At 40.8% G+C, this 17341-nt stretch overlaps 1 protein-coding gene across 3 annotated transcripts in view; it reads left to right on the top strand.

The window, feature by feature from the left end:
* The first annotated feature begins 5799 nt into the window (after positions 1–5799).
* Positions 5800–17341, top strand: part of ABCB6 (ATP binding cassette subfamily B member 6 (LAN blood group)) — a 49663-nt gene continuing 38121 nt past the window's right edge. For all 3 annotated transcript variants that reach the window (XM_063429301.1, XM_063429299.1, XM_063429300.1), the window contains exon 1: positions 5800–5948. The gene's annotated coding sequence lies outside the window, so the exon portion shown is untranslated. The remainder of the gene's footprint in view (positions 5949–17341) is intronic.

Genomic DNA, 17341 nt, shown 5'->3' with positions numbered 1-17341 from the left:
TCAGTAAATTGAGAGATGGTACAAGTCGTGTATAGTAAAACAAATGGCCATAAGTGTGATTTCCCTACGTTGGTGTTTATATACCTTTCTGCTAAACTGGTATTAGATCTGTTGGCTTGACTGGTCCAGATTCCCATACAGATTGTATGAGAGTGACATTTGGCTTTCACAGAAACTGTCCAAGCAGTCTACCCACCACATGTAATGGCACCATCGTTATTAAGGTGCTATTAGTGCCCTGGAACAACACTGGCTTAACCTGTTAAACTGTTTCAGCTTGGGTTGCCACGTACTCTTGTCCTGCCTAGCGATTGTGCTGCTCCCAGTCTTTTTTAGACAGTAGAAGCTGGACGATGATGTAGGCTTTAAGTCATTAGCTAAGTGCATCAGCTAAGTGCCAATGTATGATTTGACTGAACAGCTGAAATAAATACATTTGTCATCCAGTTTTCTATCTCTAAACAGAGTGAAAGGGCAAGGCACTGCTGGCACCGTTATCATTACAGTGGGCTGTTGTGGTGCATGGAGTGTTCTTTTACAAGTTAAGACTTGATCTTCTAAATTAAGCTTTGCCGTTGTGCTGACACTGTGATAATATCACTGTTCAGAGTTGCGTAACTACAGGGGTGGCAGATGGTTCGGCTCCTGGATGGAAATATTGAGATTGGTGAGGGCATCCGGTCCCAGGAAGTGCCCCCAGAGCAAGCTCTTATTCCCTCAGGCAGAGTAGGCACCTTTATACCTGGACGGCAGGTGCCTACTATGCCGAAATATACTGGGGGGGAGGACCGCATGTGGTGGCGGCAGCAAGGAAGCTCTGATCTTGCAGGTTCTCACACTGCTCTCTAACAGCCGTCTGTGGTGATGCCGGTAGCCGGAATATGACGTCACTTTGGCCCTGGCATCACTAAACTGCATGAGAGGGAGCAGTTTGAGGACCTGGGACCTGCAGGAGCCCCACTGGAACCTATGGAGAGGACCAACATTAGCTCTCCAAATGGTAGGTAGGATGGATGGGCCTGAAGAAATAAAATTTAGTTCTGCCCCAGGCTACTGTAGCTCTGGTTATGCCACTGGATGTCCCATCAGCTTCCACACATGTAAAGCCCTAGACTTTTCTATTTGTTCACATGCAAGTGAATTGTCAAATGTGCATAATGCTAAAAGATATTAGTACTTCTAGAAACAAATTGGAATTGTCCATCAATGGCGGCATTTTGAGGAATCCTTTGCGAGGCAGAGGCTGCACGTCGTTCTGCGCTCTACTGATAAGAGATGAGCTGGGAGCTGCTGCTGACTGATTATTGTGAGACTCTCAAGGGACAACTCTCATAGTATCTGGCATGCACGCGGAAATTATATAATCCTAGATGTTTGTAGAAAAAATAATTTAAAAATACTCACACGATCACTCTAAGTATGCCCCCACAGGGCAGAAGGGAGGGCCTCTAATTGGTGGAGACTCTTGCTGGACAGCTAAAGGGTTTGTCAGCTGCAGTTCTTGTCTAAGGGCGAAGTGAAATATTACTTTTTTTCATATTATTTAGATTTGTTTTATACATTAACTATCGCAAACATAAAAAAGGTAATATCCTGCCTATTGTGTCTGCTCTGTCACTTTTTTGGGAAGATTAATATAATGAAAATCCTAGCTGGCGTGGTAATTGTGAAATAGCATTGATGGTTAAAACACACACAGGGTTATTCACTGGGAATTCAAATTGAGTCAAAATAACTAAAAATTCTTCAAGTCATCTATGTTTCCAACTGCGCTATTTTGGTCTAAACTTCAAAATTCACTTTGAATTGCCTAACGATTCTGACTTAAATTAACAATAAGCCAAAGATGGAGAATAGATAAATAAATTGCAAAAGTATGCCAACATACCTTTATTTGAAAATGTCTCCAGTTCAGCTGGTTTTCTTTCTTGGCTAATTTAGTATAAAGATCATAGTTCTCCACGTTTACTGGTTTAGTAAATAGTTACTTGCTCTGGCCACATGCTCACAGACTCGATCTCCGTCAGAAGGATAAACAAACAAACAAAATGACGATGCACCTATTTTATATATAATGTGTGTATGATCAAGGTACTGCAAAAATAAAATAAAGAAAAAATTAGATATAAAACTATGAAAATATGAAATAACATCCCCCCTCTGGTAATACACTCCCATTTGACTGAGCCTATAAAACCAACGCACGTATATTAGGAGGAGTAGAGCTGATCCAATTCGATATTCAGGTAAAGAACCACCTATGCTGAATGTTCCTCCAGGCCCGCAGGTAAGTAACCACAAAGGAGGGGAGAGCTACCACCAATAATAACAAAGCGATGCTCATTAATTCAAATACAATAATATTTCTTCCTGTATGTAAACTTCTGTATCTTCATTTCAAACCCAGAAACAAATCACAGAAGTCAATGCATTTCGACAAGAGATTGTCTTCCTCGGGTGCATGACTGCCTCTTTCTTGATACCAGTATATACAGCCCCTTAATTGCTGCTGTACATAAAGACGTATCTTGTAGTATATGTTAAACAATAAACCTATGGCAAAGCAAGAGACAAAAACAAAACAATGAAATAATAGTGCAGTATCGCCTATACACAATTAGTTAGTATGGATGTCATCCACATAATTAGAGCCAATAGGGTCACCTGCCTCTGGGGTGTATCGCATGGGGACACTTCAGGGAAATCCCAAACCCTATTCTCAATGATATTGGACAGTGGTAAAAATTATATAAATCACACCGCACACGATCCCCGCTTCTGCAGGAAGGGCAAATGCCTCAAGTCACCATCATACTGGCAGCCACTAGAGGTGCTTCCATAGAAATAGCCGACACTGTAGTAAAACTGCTCATAGAAAAACTGTATTTTTACGCCTTACAAGGAGAAGGCGGGTACCTAACCTTTAACATTGCACTGTAGCTTTAAGAATACACATTTGAATCCTAACACTATATAGTGTTCCTTTAAACCCGGCCAATCCCAAGGAGCATTAATACGCGCTGACTACCCTACAACCTTTCACTCAAGCTAAGTTGTTAGAGTATCTGCTTCTATACAAATTAAAAGCCTTTAACTCTTCTATTATTTCTGCAGGATTATCTCTATAACAGACCTGTGCCAAACACATTCTGCTCATTACTACTCCCTGCATTATCCTGCTTGAAGGAAATTCAACTATCTCTTGTTTAATTCAGACATCCATTCCTAATTCCTGGCTATTTAAACAACTAAGCTCACTTTCATTTCTTCTTAAAGAGCCATGGCTAATATTTTTCTGTAATCGTGTTCCACAAAATCTGTTTCTAACTTGGGAACCAACATGGTTAGTACTTTGAATTGACTCCTATGGGATACAGGAAGCCAATGTAAGGACTGACAGAGGGGAGAGGTTTGAGAGGACCGACTAGAGAGGAAAATCAGTCTGGCGGCAGCATTCATTACAGACTGTAGTGAGGCAATACGACTATTGGGAGAGAGTTACAATAATCCATGTGAGAGATTACTAGAGCATGGACAAGTTCCTTAGTAGCATCTAGCGTAAGAAAGGGGCGGATACGGGCTATGTTTTTAAGGTGGAATCTACAGGATTTGGCAACATGCTGGATGTGAGGCTCAAAGGTTAGGCCAGAGTCAAGGATGGACTGATGTGGGTACCACTAACTTAAAGGGAGAGCGAGAGAGGAGGATCAGTATTAGGAGGAGGAAAGACAAGGAGCTCAGTTTTAGAGAGATTGAGTTTCAGAAAGCGGGAGGACATCCAGTGAGAGATGGAAGAAGGCAAGCAGTGACACGTTGCAGGACGGCAGGGGAGAGGTCCGGGGAGGAGAGGTATATCTGGGTGTCATCAGTGTGCAGGTGGTAGTGGAATCCAAATGAGGCAATAAGTTTGCCAAGAGAGGCAGTATAAGGAAAAAATAGAAGGGGACCAAGTACAGAGCCTTGGGGATCTCCTACCGAGACACGAATGCATGTGTGTGTCTGTGAGTGCGTATTTCTCTCTGGGAATGTGATTTGTGCTCCAAGAATTCTAATGCATCCCTACTTCCCCTTTAGATTGTAAGCTTGCTTGGGCAGTGCTCCCTTCAACTACCTATTGTCAGAATTAAATTTTTGTCTTGTTTACCTATTGTACAACACCATGGGATATGTTGGTGCTATATAAATAATTGTACTCACTTTGGTATACTGAATGTGAGTCTAGCCATGTTTTACACAGGCCCTAGTGTCACTGAGAGAGTAATAGGGCAGGTGGCTCACAGTTATTAGAATGCTGATCATTGATTGGTGCAATACCTGGCAGATATTATTATTACGATTCTGATTTGTGATTGGTTCAGTGTGTAACAGTTATTAGATTGCTGATTATTGATTGGTGCAATAACTGGCAGATATTATTCTGATTCTGATTTGTGATTGGTTCAGAGTGTGACAGTTATTAGAATGCTGATTATTGATTGGTGCAATACCTGGCAGATATTATTTTGATTCTGATTTGTGATTGGTTCCATGTGTGACAGTTATTAGAATGCTGATTATTGATTGGTGCAATAACTGGCAGATTATTATTATTATTATTTTTATTATTACTATTACGATTCTGATTTGTGATTGGTTCCGTGTGTGACAGTTATTAGAATGCTGATTATTGATTGGCATTACCTGGCTGGTATTACTATTATTATTATTATTATTATTATTATGATTTGTGATTGGTTCAGTGTGTGACAGTTATTAGAATGCTGATTATTGATCGGCATTACTTGGCTGGTATTATTATTATTATTATTATTATTCTGATTTGTGATTGGTTCAGAGTGTGACAGTTATTAGAATGCTGATTATTGATTGGCATTACCTGGCTGGTATTATTATTATTATGATTCTGATTTGTGATTGGTTCACTGTGTGACAGTTATTAGAATGCTGATTATTGATTGGTGCAATACCTGGCAGATATTATTATTATTTTTATTATTACTATTATGATTCTGATTTGTGAATGGTTCAGTGTGTGACAGTTATTAGAATGCTGATTATTGATTGGCATTAACTGGCTGGTATTATTATTATTATTATTATTATGATTCTGATTTGTGATTGGTTCAGATTGTGACAGTTATTAGAATGCTGATTATTGACTGGTGCAATACCTGGCAGATATTATTATTATTATTATTATTATTATTATTATTATTATTATTATTATGATTCTGATTTGTGATTGGTTCAGTGTGTGACAGTTATTAGAATGCTGATTATTGATTGGCATTACCTGGCTGGTATTATTATTATTATTATTATTCTGATTTGTGATTGGTTCCGTGTGTGACAGTTATTAGAATGCTGATTATTGACTGGTGCAATACCTGGCAGATAATATTATTATTATGATTATGATCTGTGATTGGTTCAGTGTGTGACAATAAAATAAATGCTCATTGAGAAGTGGTAAAGGTAGTTGTGACTGTGATTTAATGCTGTCTCTCTCTCACCAGGAAGCAGCTTACTGTGAGTTTACTCTCATATTGCTGAGTCACTGCCACAGAATACACACAGTTACTTAACATGTTGTAGCAGAGTCAGAGTGACTACCTGGCAGGCACTAGGACCCAGGAGGGGAAGGGGGGGATTAGTGTTACAGGTTAAGCATTGCCCTGCCTCCACACAGACTGACAGGCAGACTGACCAATGGGAGAGCAGGGTCATACACTGACACAGAGAGAGGGAGGGATACAGTGTAACAGGCTGTCTGAGACAGACACAGTGTGTAACCTGAGAGACAGACACTGTGACAGGCAGTGTGAGACAGACACAGTGTGTAACCTGCTGAGAGACAGGCAGTGTGAGACAGGCAGTGTGTAAAGGGCAGAGACAGCCTGTGTGATACTGACCTACTGGACCCTAAGTGACAGCACAGATATTACAAGGTAAGATCACATATAAACAGACACACTAACACATGCCTTGCTATACATGTTGTTATGTACTAATACATTAACAGTTATTGCTACATTTATGATCGAATCCCATTTACCTGAGCATTGATACATGTAGCATGTATGATCAGTTTCACACAGGGTGGTTATTGATACATGTAGCATGTATGATCAGTTTCACACAGGGTGGTTATTGATACATGTAGCATGTATGATCAGTTTCACACAGGGTGGTTATTGATACATGTAGCATGTATGATCAGTTTCACACAGGGTGGTTATTGATACATGTAGCATGTATGATCAGTTTCACACAGGGTGGTTATTGATACATGTAGCATGTATGATCAGTTTCACACAGGGTGGTTATTGATACATGTAGCATGTATGATCAGTTTCACACAGGGTGGTTATTGATACATGTATGATCATATTCACACAGGGTGGTTGATACATGTAGCATGTATGATCAATTTCACACAAGGCAGATATACATGTAGTTATAGTATGTATGATCATATTCACACAGGGCGGTTATTGATACATGTAGTATGTATGATCATATATCATATGTTGTATGTATGATCATATGCAAACACAAGACAGCTAATGCATGTACATCCAAACCCATGAACAAGGAGGCAGTGGTACCGGTATGGTCATAAACACATATACATACACCAGCTGGTATAAACACAAATATAATTCCTGTGACACGCATGCAATATTCTTAGAAAGAAACTTGTTCTAGCAGTTTGAAGTACTGTGTATGTAACCTTGCCAGCGTAGGCAGATATCCAGTGTGCATACACTTTTGTGAATCATATACATACCAGGTGTCCCTATTAAGGTTGGGCAGTCCCTCTGCTTGGTCCTAATGTCTCTCATTCGAAGAGCCCAGAATCCTTGGTGTGTGTGTGACAATATACCTAAACTCTACAACAGGGGTGCCTACACTTTTTAGTGTCATGATCTATTACTTTCTAAATGACCAGCTCAACGAGATCTACCTACTAAAAAAAAATGATTTTTTAACAAAACAAAATACATTAAGATCCTTATTGTGACTACTGCATGTATCTTCATATTGAATTAATTTAATAAAATAAATAAAAACCCATGTCACCCCCTTCTACAAAACTCCTGTCACCCCCTTCTACAAAACTCCTGTCACCCCCTTCTACAAAACTCCTGTCACCCCCTTCTACAAAACTCCTGTCACCCCCTTCTACAAAACTCCTGTCACCCCCTTCTACAAAACTCCTGTCACCCCCTTCTACAAACCCCGTGTCCCCCTTCTACAAACCCCGTGTCCCCCTTCTACAAACCCCGTGTCCCCCTTCTACAAACCCCGTGTCCCCCTTCTACAAAACTCCTGTCACTCCCTTCTACAAAACTCCTTTCACCCTCTTCTACAATCCCATTGTCTCCCCTTCTACAAAACACCTGTCACTCCCCTCTACAAAACTTCTGTCACCCCCCTTCTGCAAATCCCATGTCCCCCCGCTTCTGCAAATCCAATGCCCCCCTCTACAAAAACCCCTGTCACCTCTTCTACAAAACCCCTGCCCAGCCCCTTACAGTAGTATCCATAAAACAAAAAAAACAATATTAGCAAGCAGACACTACACTCACAATTGATGAAGGTCTGCGGCCCTCACCCCATGACTAATTAAAGAGCCGGCCACAATCTACCAGCATCACCTTTGCAGTTGACTGGTAGATTGTGATCAACCTACTGGGCACCCCTGCTCTACAGCAATAACAAATACAGCCATGTGTATTCAAACTGTAACAGATATATTTAAAATTAATCTTTGTAAATAAAATAATTTTGTCTTCGTGAGTAATTTTTTTTTTTTTAATTACATTAAGCAGCCATCTGTATGTTATGTGTCTATGCTCCACGAATAATGCATTTTCTCACCTTGGTGTTAATTCATTAAACTGTTCATTTTTAAGGAAATTGCAATTTAAAGACCAAATGGCTAAACTGTTCATTCGCTAGAGTTGGAGAATTCTCAAGTTTTTATTATTTTGACAATTGCTTTGCTAATTCTCCATAACTCCTTGTTGAGTTAATGAACCCTATTATTTTATAACATATACGGCACAGAAGGTATTTCATTCAGTCAGAGACACTGAGATCTGGTTACCTATAATTCACTATTATCCTACATATGTGTTCATTTTAGATTGCAAGGACCCCCTTGCCACCTGCCTTCCAAAGACCTCTCATTGAGCTGTATTGGGAAGTCTGTGATTGGACAGTCACAAAAAATCTGGGCTGGGGAAGAAGGGGAGGGCTTGACAATGATTCAGACAAGACAAAACACTGTTTTTATTTAGAATACCTTCCCATCCCATCCCACCACCCAAACTTAAAAAAACAAACAAACTAAAGCCAAACCTCTGTTCCAGCTATGAGGCAAAGTTTTACAGAAGCTTCAACTGTCTAAGAGTTGTGCTAAGAGTTTTATTTTTTACTGTTACAGGTAAGATTCATCTGTAGGAAAAGGTTACTGATTGCACAAGGTTTGATTTCCTGTTGGTAATTATAAGGCATTTGATTTGATTAGTTAGCTACTTGCTATTGATTGCTGTTTAAATTAGCTATGGTTTGCAAATAAGCAGAGGCCTACCCAGGTGTTAAACATTCCTAGTGGGTGGTGATTTTAGGAGTATATAAGGGCTGTTGTCATTAGCTTGGCTAATATAGCTTGGTTGCTTCATCTAAGTGTTGCTTCTAAGTGTGTGTGGTCGGAGATATTCTGGAGAGTGTTGCTTCTAAGTGTGTGTGGTTGGAGATATTCTGGAGAGTGTTGCTTCTAAGTGTGTGTGGTTGGAGATATTCTGGAGAGTGTTGCTTCTAAGTGTGTGTGGTTGGAGATATTCTGGAGAGTGTTGCTTCTAAGTGTGTGTGGTTGGAGATATTCTGGAGAGTGTTGCTTCTAAGTGTGTGTGGTTGGAGATATTCTGGAGAGTGTTGCTTCTAAGTGTGTGTGGTTGGAGATATTCTGGAGAGTGTTGCTTCTAAGTGTGTGTGGTTGGAGATATTCTGGAGAGTGTTGCTTCTAAGTGTGTGTGGTTGGAGATATTCTGGAGAGTGTTGCTTCTAAGTGTGTGTGGTTGGAGATATTCTGGAGAGTGTTGCTTCTAAGTGTGTGTGGTTGGAGATATTCTGGAGAGTGTTGCTTCTAAGTGTGTGTGGTTGGAGATATTCTGGAGAGTGTTGCTTCTAAGTGTGTGTGGTTGGAGATATTCTGGAGAGTGTTGCTTCTAAGTGTGTGTGGTTGGAGATATTCTGGAGAGTGTTGCTTCTAAGTGTGTGTGGTTGGAGATATTCTGGAGAGTGTTGCTTCTAAGTGTGTGTGGTTGGAGATATTCTGGAGAGTGTTGCTTCTAAGTGTGTGTGGTTGGAGATATTCTGGAGAGTGTTGCTTCTAAGTGTGTGTGGTTGGAGATATTCTGGAGAGTGTTGCTTCTAAGTGTGTGTGGTTGGAGATATTCTGGAGAGTGTTGCTTCTAAGTGTGTGTGGTTGGAGATATTCTGGAGAGTGTTGCTTCTAAGTGTGTGTGGTTGGAGATATTCTGGAGAGTGTTGCTTCTAAGTGTGTGTGGTTGGAGATATTCTGGAGAGTGTTGCTTCTAAGTGTGTGTGGTTGGAGATATTCTGGAGAGTGTTGCTTCTAAGTGTGTGTGGTTGGAGATATTCTGGAGAGTGTTGCTTCTAAGTGTGTGTGGTTGGAGATATTCTGGAGAGTGTTGCTTCTAAGTGTGTGTGGTTGGAGATATTCTGGAGAGTGTTGCTTCTAAGTGTGTGTGGTTGGAGATATTCTGGAGAGTGTTGCTTCTAAGTGTGTGTGGTTGGAGATATTCTGGAGAGTGTTGCTTCTAAGTGTGTGTGGTTGGAGATATTCTGGAGAGTGTTGCTTCTAAGTGTGTGTGGTTGGAGATATTCTGGAGAGTGTTGCTTCTAAGTGTGTGTGGTTGGAGATATTCTGGAGAGTGTTGCTTCTAAGTGTGTGTGGTTGGAGATATTCTGGAGAGTGTTGCTTCTAAGTGTGTGTGGTTGGAGATATTCTGGAGAGTGTTGCTTCTAAGTGTGTGTGGTTGGAGATATTCTGGAGAGTGTTGCTTCTAAGTGTGTGTGGTTGGAGATATTCTGGAGAGTGTTGCTTCTAAGTGTGTGTGGTTGGAGATATTCTGGAGAGTGTTGCTTCTAAGTGTGTGTGGTTGGAGATATTCTGGAGAGTGTTGCTTCTAAGTGTGTGTGGTTGGAGATATTCTGGAGAGTGTTGCTTCTAAGTGTGTGTGGTTGGAGATATTCTGGAGAGTGTTGCTTCTAAGTGTGTGTGGTTGGAGATATTCTGGAGAGTGTTGCTTCTAAGTGTGTGTGGTTGGAGATATTCTGGAGAGTGTTGCTTCTAAGTGTGTGTGGTTGGAGATATTCTGGAGAGTGTTGCTTCTAAGTGTGTGTGGTTGGAGATATTCTGGAGAGTGTTGCTTCTAAGTGTGTGTGGTTGGAGATATTCTGGAGAGTGTTGCTTCTAAGTGTGTGTGGTTGGAGATATTCTGGAGAGTGTTGCTTCTAAGTGTGTGTGGTTGGAGATATTCTGGAGAGTGTTGCTTCTAAGTGTGTGTGGTTGGAGATATTCTGGAGAGTGTTGCTTCTAAGTGTGTGTGGTTGGAGATATTCTGGAGAGTGTTGCTTCTAAGTGTGTGTGGTTGGAGATATTCTGGAGAGTGTTGCTTCTAAGTGTGTGTGGTTGGAGATATTCTGGAGAGTGTTGCTTCTAAGTGTGTGTGGTTGGAGATATTCTGGAGAGTGTTGCTTCTAAGTGTGTGTGGTTGGAGATATTCTGGAGAGTGTTGCTTCTAAGTGTGTGTGGTTGGAGATATTCTGGAGAGTGTTGCTTCTAAGTGTGTGTGGTTGGAGATATTCTGGAGAGTGTTGCTTCTAAGTGTGTGTGGTTGGAGATATTCTGGAGAGTGTTGCTTCTAAGTGTGTGTGGTTGGAGATATTCTGGAGAGTGTTGCTTCTAAGTGTGTGTGGTTGGAGATATTCTGGAGAGTGTTGCTTCTAAGTGTGTGTGGTTGGAGATATTCTGGAGAGTGTTGCTTCTAAGTGTGTGTGGTTGGAGATATTCTGGAGAGTGTTGCTTCTAAGTGTGTGTGGTTGGAGATATTCTGGAGAGTGTTGCTTCTAAGTGTGTGTGGTTGGAGATATTCTGGAGAGTGTTGCTTCTAAGTGTGTGTGGTTGGAGATATTCTGGAGAGTGTTGCTTCTAAGTGTGTGTGGTTGGAGATATTCTGGAGAGTGTTGCTTCTAAGTGTGTGTGGTTGGAGATATTCTGGAGAGTGTTGCTTCTAAGTGTGTGTGGTTGGAGATATTCTGGAGAGTGTTGCTTCTAAGTGTGTGTGGTTGGAGATATTCTGGAGAGTGTTGCTTCTAAGTGTGTGTGGTTGGAGATATTCTGGAGAGTGTTGCTTCTAAGTGTGTGTGGTTGGAGATATTCTGGAGAGTGTTGCTTCTAAGTGTGTGTGTGGTTGGAGATATTCTGGAGAGTGTTGCTTCTAAGTGTGTGTGTGGTTGGAGATATTCTGGAGAGTGTTGCTTCTAAGTGTGTGTGTGGTTGGAGATATTCTGGAGAGTGTTGCTTCTAAGGGTGTGTGGTTGGAGATATTCTGGAGAGTGTTGCTTCTAAGGGTGTGTGGTTGGAGATATTCTGGAGAGTGTTGCTTCTAAGGGTGTGTGGTTGGAGATATTCTGGAGAGTGTTGCTTCTAAGGGTGTGTGGTTGGAGATATTCTGGAGAGTGTTGCTTCTAAGGGTGTGTGGTTGGAGATATTCTGGAGAGTGTTGCTTCTAAGGGTGTGTGGTTGGAGATATTCTGGAGAGTGTTGCTTCTAAGGGTGTGTGGTTGGAGATATTCTGGAGAGTGTTGCTTCTAAGGGTGTGTGGTTGGAGATATTCTGGAGAGTGTTGCTTCTAAGGGTGTGTGGTTGGAGATATTCTGGAGAGTGTTGCTTCTAAGGGTGTGTGGTTGGAGATATTCTGGAGAGTGTTGCTTCTAAGGGTGTGTGGTTGGAGATATTCTGGAGAGTGTTGCTTCTAAGGGTGTGTGGTTGGAGATATTCTGGAGAGTGTTGCTTCTAAGGGTGTGTGGTTGGAGATATTCTGGAGAGTGTTGCTTCTAAGGGTGTGTGGTTGGAGATATTCTGGAGAGTGTTGCTTCTAAGGGTGTGTGGTTGGAGATATTCTGGAGAGTGTTGCTTCTAAGGGTGTGTGGTTGGAGATATTCTGGAGAGTGTTGCTTCTAAGGGTGTGTGGTTGGAGATATTCTGGAGAGTGTTGCTTCTAAGGGTGTGTGGTTGGAGATATTCTGGAGAGTGTTGCTTCTAAGGGTGTGTGGTTGGAGATATTCTGGAGAGTGTTGCTTCTAAGGGTGTGTGGTTGGAGATATTCTGGAGAGTGTTGCTTCTAAGGGTGTGTGGTTGGAGATATTCTGGAGAGTGTTGCTTCTAAGGGTGTGTGGTTGGAGATATTCTGGAGAGTGTTGCTTCTAAGGGTGTGTGGTTGGAGATATTCTGGAGAGTGTTGCTTCTAAGGGTGTGTGGTTGGAGATATTCTGGAGCGTGTTGCTTCTAAGTGTGTGTGTGGTTGGAGATATTCTGGAGCGTGTTGCTTCTAAGTGTGTGTGTGGTTGGAGATATTCTGGAGCGTGTTGCTTCTAAGTGTGTGTGTGGTTGGAGATATTCTGGAGCGTGTTGCTTCTAAGTGTGTGTGTGGTTGGAGATATTCTGGAGCGTGTTGCTTCTAAGTGTGTGTGTGGTTGGAGATATTCTGGAGCGTGTTGCTTCTAAGTGTGTGTGTGGTTGGAGATATTCTGGAGCGTGTTGCTTCTAAGTGTGTGTGTGGTTGGAGATATTCTGGAGATAAACTGGAGGTAATCTGAGGTATTCAGGAGGATAAATAAAAAGTTAAGATTAGTTTGATTTAAATTATTTACCTCATTGGAATGGCAGACTTAGTTCAGTGTAATAGTTGCTATGCATTTGTTTCACGTTCCACTTTTTGGAGGTTTGGTTGTTGTCTAATCTGTAGACAGTTCTCTATCTTGCGGCAGGAGATTGTATTTTTAAAGTCTGAGATTTGCAAATTATCTGGTAAACAAACTCAGGCTGGAACTGCTGCAAAGCCACTGCCGCAGAGACATAATAGGAATGGCAGATGGATCACTGTAGGATCTGGTAGACTTAGAGTTGTGGATAAAAGGCATATTGCACAGTCTGTTGCTCTACATAATTCATTTTCTGCACTTTCAGAGTGTAATGGTGTTATGGAGAGAGGCACTGAGGCTAGTGGTGTTGTGGAGAGAGGCACTGAGGCTAGTGGTGTTGTGGAGAGAGGCACTGAGGCTAGTGGTGTTGTGGAGAGAGGCACTGAGGCTAGTGGTGTTGTGGAGAGAGGCACTGAGGCTAGTGGTGTTGTGGAGAGAGGCTTGGAGACTATGGTGAGGCCTAATAGAAAGCAGTTGTTGTTGGGGGATTCCATCATAAGAGGTGTGGAGATGGACAATGGTGGTCTTGTGAGGTGTCTTCCTGGAGCTACTTCTCACAGAGACAGGAGACGTATCTGTAATATTGTTAAGCGAGCAAAGCAGGAAGGGGAATTGGATGTACTTGTCCATCTAGGGACAAATTACTTGGTTTGCAATGAGGTTTCAGAGGTTAAGGAGGTTTTTAGTGTATTTGCCAATGATATACGGCAGGTTGCTTCCACACTGTCATTCTCTGAAGTTCTGCCTGTGCATAACACTCAGAACGACAGTCGGATGCGTATTAGGGACTTTAACTTGTGGCTTGGTGAATGGTGTCGGGAGCAAGGATTTGGCTTTATTTCTCATGGTAGCTCTGTTTGGAATGGAAATAAACTGTACAAAAAAGATGGTTTGCATCTTTCTCAAAAGGGAACAAATGTTCTCAGTGAGCAGTTCAGAGGTTTTGCTAGGATGTATTTAAACTAGGAGGTGGGGGAGGGCAAAAAGGTGATAAAACATCAATCAAATTGTCAACCCAAAACAAGGACAGAAGGTGCCTGTAGCAAGTGTGTTAAAACATAAGCTTAGAGTCATGTCTACAAATGCTCGCAGTTTAGGGAATAAGATCCATGAACTTGTGGCAATAATGGCAACTGATAATGTAGATTTAGTCGCTGTTACTGAGACATGGTATAATGAGAAAAATGACTGGGACATAGCAATACCAGGGTACTCTTTATATAGAAAAGATAGGGAAGGCAAGAAAGGGGGAGGGGTGGCCCTGTATGTGAAGGATAGCATAAAATCTAGCCTAATAAAAGTTAGTGATGTGAACATATAGTCTGTTTGGGTTACGTTAGAATTTGGTAATCACACAGTAATTCGTGTAGGTGTGATTTATAGGCCCCCAGGACAAATTGAAGAGTTAGATAATCTACTAGTTGAGGAAATAGCTAAAATGACAATGAAGAGGGAAGTTATCATCATGGGTGACTTTAATCTTCCTGATGTGAATTGGAAAACAAAAATAGCTGCTTGTGCCAGGAGCACACATATTCTAAACTCCCTACTGGGATTGTCTCTAAAACAAGTCGTTGAGGAGCCAACACGTAAAGAGGCCATACTAGATTTAGTGTTAACAAATGGAGATTTGGTATCCGATATTACTGTAGGGGAAAGTTTAGGATCCAGTGATCATCAGTCAGTGTGGTTTAATATAAGAACAGTGACTGAGTCACACCACACAAAAACAAAAGTTTTAGACTTTAGAAAAACAGACTTTTCTAAAATTAGAATATGTGTAAAGGAGTCATTATCAGACTGGAGCAATTTAAATGGCGTCCAAGAGAAATGGGATTATTTAAAAGTTGCACTACTGAAGGCAACAGAAAATTGCATTAGGCTTGTCAGTAAAAGCAAAAAATTCAAGAAACCACTGTGGTACTCCGCAGATGTGGCCAAAATAGTAAAAAACAAAAAGTTAGCATTTAGAAATTATAAAAAAAAACAGAGTGAGGAAGACAGAATGATCTATAAGATTAGGCAGAAAGAGGCTAAGCAAGTTATAAAAGCTTCCAAATCACACACAGAAGAGAAAACGGCACAGTCAGTAAATAAGAGGGATACATAAATGAGAAAAGAAAAGTAAAACAAGGATTAGTTAGATTAAAAACAAAAGAAGGAAGGTATGTAGAAGAGGATAAAGGTCTAGCTGACTGCCTCAATGAATATTTTTGTTCGGTATTTACAGCTGAAAATGAAGGAGAGGGACCTCAGTTAAGAAAAAGGATAAATGAGTTATTTATTGCACGTGAGTTTACAGAGGAAGAGGTTCTATTTCAACTGTCAAAAGTAAAGACAAATAAGTCAATGGGACCTGATGGAATACACCCAAAGCTATTAAAAGAGCTTAGTGGTGTACTAGCAAAACCATTAACAGATTTATTTAACCAATCATTGATAACAGGAGTAGTCCCAGAAGATTGGAAGTTGGCAAATGTTGTGCCCATTCACAAGAAGGGTAATAGGGAGGAGTCGGGCAACTATATAGGACAGTAAGCCTTACTTCAGTAGTGGGGAAAGTGATGGAAACCATGTTAAAGGATAGAATTGTTGAACATCTAAAAACACATGGATTTCAAGATCAGAGAAAACATGGGTTTACTTCAGGGAGATCATGCCAAACTAATCTTATTGATTTTTTTGATTGGGTAACTAAAATAACAGATCAGGGTGGTGCAGTAGACATTGCTTACCTAGATTTCAGTAAGGCTTTTAACACTGTTGCACATAGAAAACTTATCAATAAACTACAATCTTTGAGTTTGGATTCCAATATTGTTGAATGGGTAAGGCAGTGGCTGAGTGACAGGCAACAGAGGGTTGTAGTCAATGGAGTATATTCGAAGTTTGGGCTTGTCACCAGTGGGGTACCTCAGGGACCTGTACTTGGACCCATTCTCTTTAATATATTTATTAGTGATATTGCAGAAGGTCTTGATGGTAAGGTGTGTCTTTTTGCTGATGATACGAAGATATGTAACAGGGTTGATGTCCAGGAGGGATAAGCAAAATGGCAAATGATTTAGGTAAACTAGAAAAATGGTCTGAGTTGTGGCAGCATACATTTAATGTGGATAAGTGCAAGATAATGCATCTTGGACGTAAAAACGCAAGGGAAGAGTACAGAATATTTGATAGAGTCCTAACCTCAACATCTGAGGAAAATGATTTAGGGGTGATTATTTCTGATGACTTAAAGGTAGGCAGACAATGTAATAGAGCAGCAGGAAATGCCAGCAGAATGCGTGGTTGTATAGGGAGAGGTATTAGCAGTAGTAAGAGGGAAGTGCTCATGCCATTGTACAGAACACTGGTGAGACCTCACTTGGAGTACTGTACACAGTACTGGAGACCCTATCTTCAGAAGGATATTGATACTTTAGAGAGAGTTCAGAGAAGGGCTACTAAACTGGTTCATGGATTGCAGGATAAAACTTACCAGGAAAGGTTAAAGGAACTTAACATGTATAGCTTGGAGGAAAGACGAGACAGGGGGGGATATGATAGAAACATTTAAATACATAAATGGAATCAGCACAGTAAAGGAGGAGACTATATTTAAAAGAACAAAAACTACCACAACAAGAGGGCATAGTCTTAAATTAGAGGGACAAAGGTTTAAAAATAATATCAGGAAGTATTACTTTACTGAGAGGGTAGTGGATGCATGGAATAGCCTTCCAGCTGAAGTGGTAGAGGTTAACACAGTAAAGGAGTTTAAGCATGCGTGGGATAGGCATAAGGCTACCCTAACTATAAGATAAGGCCAGGGACTAATGAAAGTATTTAGAAAATTGGGCAGACTAGATGGGCCGAATGGTTCTTATCTGCCGTCACATTCTATGTTTCTATGTAAGTTCTCTAGGCATTCTCTTCCAATGAAATATTAAATCCGTAGCAGTGCCACTATAATACAATGACTATATATAACCTAGTCTGATGCTAAATGGCTGGATAGATCTGGTATAAAATCTAGAAGCTATTGATCAATCAAAGTATTTTATTTGGATCTTAAGACTAACATAGCTGTTCACTAAATACCAAGTTATAGCAAATTGAAATCCAAATTATTATTATTATTATTATTTATATAGCGCCAATAGATTCCGTAGCGCTGTACAAATGACAACGATGATCTGGAAGAAAAATATTCAACAGAGCCATAGTCCCAACCGGACAATTTTAACTTACATTTTGCAAATCGTATTTGAATTCATTGCAATTCCGAGTTTGATGGGTTCCCCTGACAGATTTAGCGTTTCTGATTTGGCTGACTGAG

This window comes from Pelobates fuscus, chromosome 8 (assembly GCF_036172605.1).
Source record: "Pelobates fuscus isolate aPelFus1 chromosome 8, aPelFus1.pri, whole genome shotgun sequence".
NCBI classification, from domain to species: Eukaryota; Metazoa; Chordata; class Amphibia; order Anura; family Pelobatidae; genus Pelobates; species Pelobates fuscus.
Note: the sequence above shows the minus strand (reverse complement) of the source record. Positions and strands in the feature narration are given on the sequence as shown.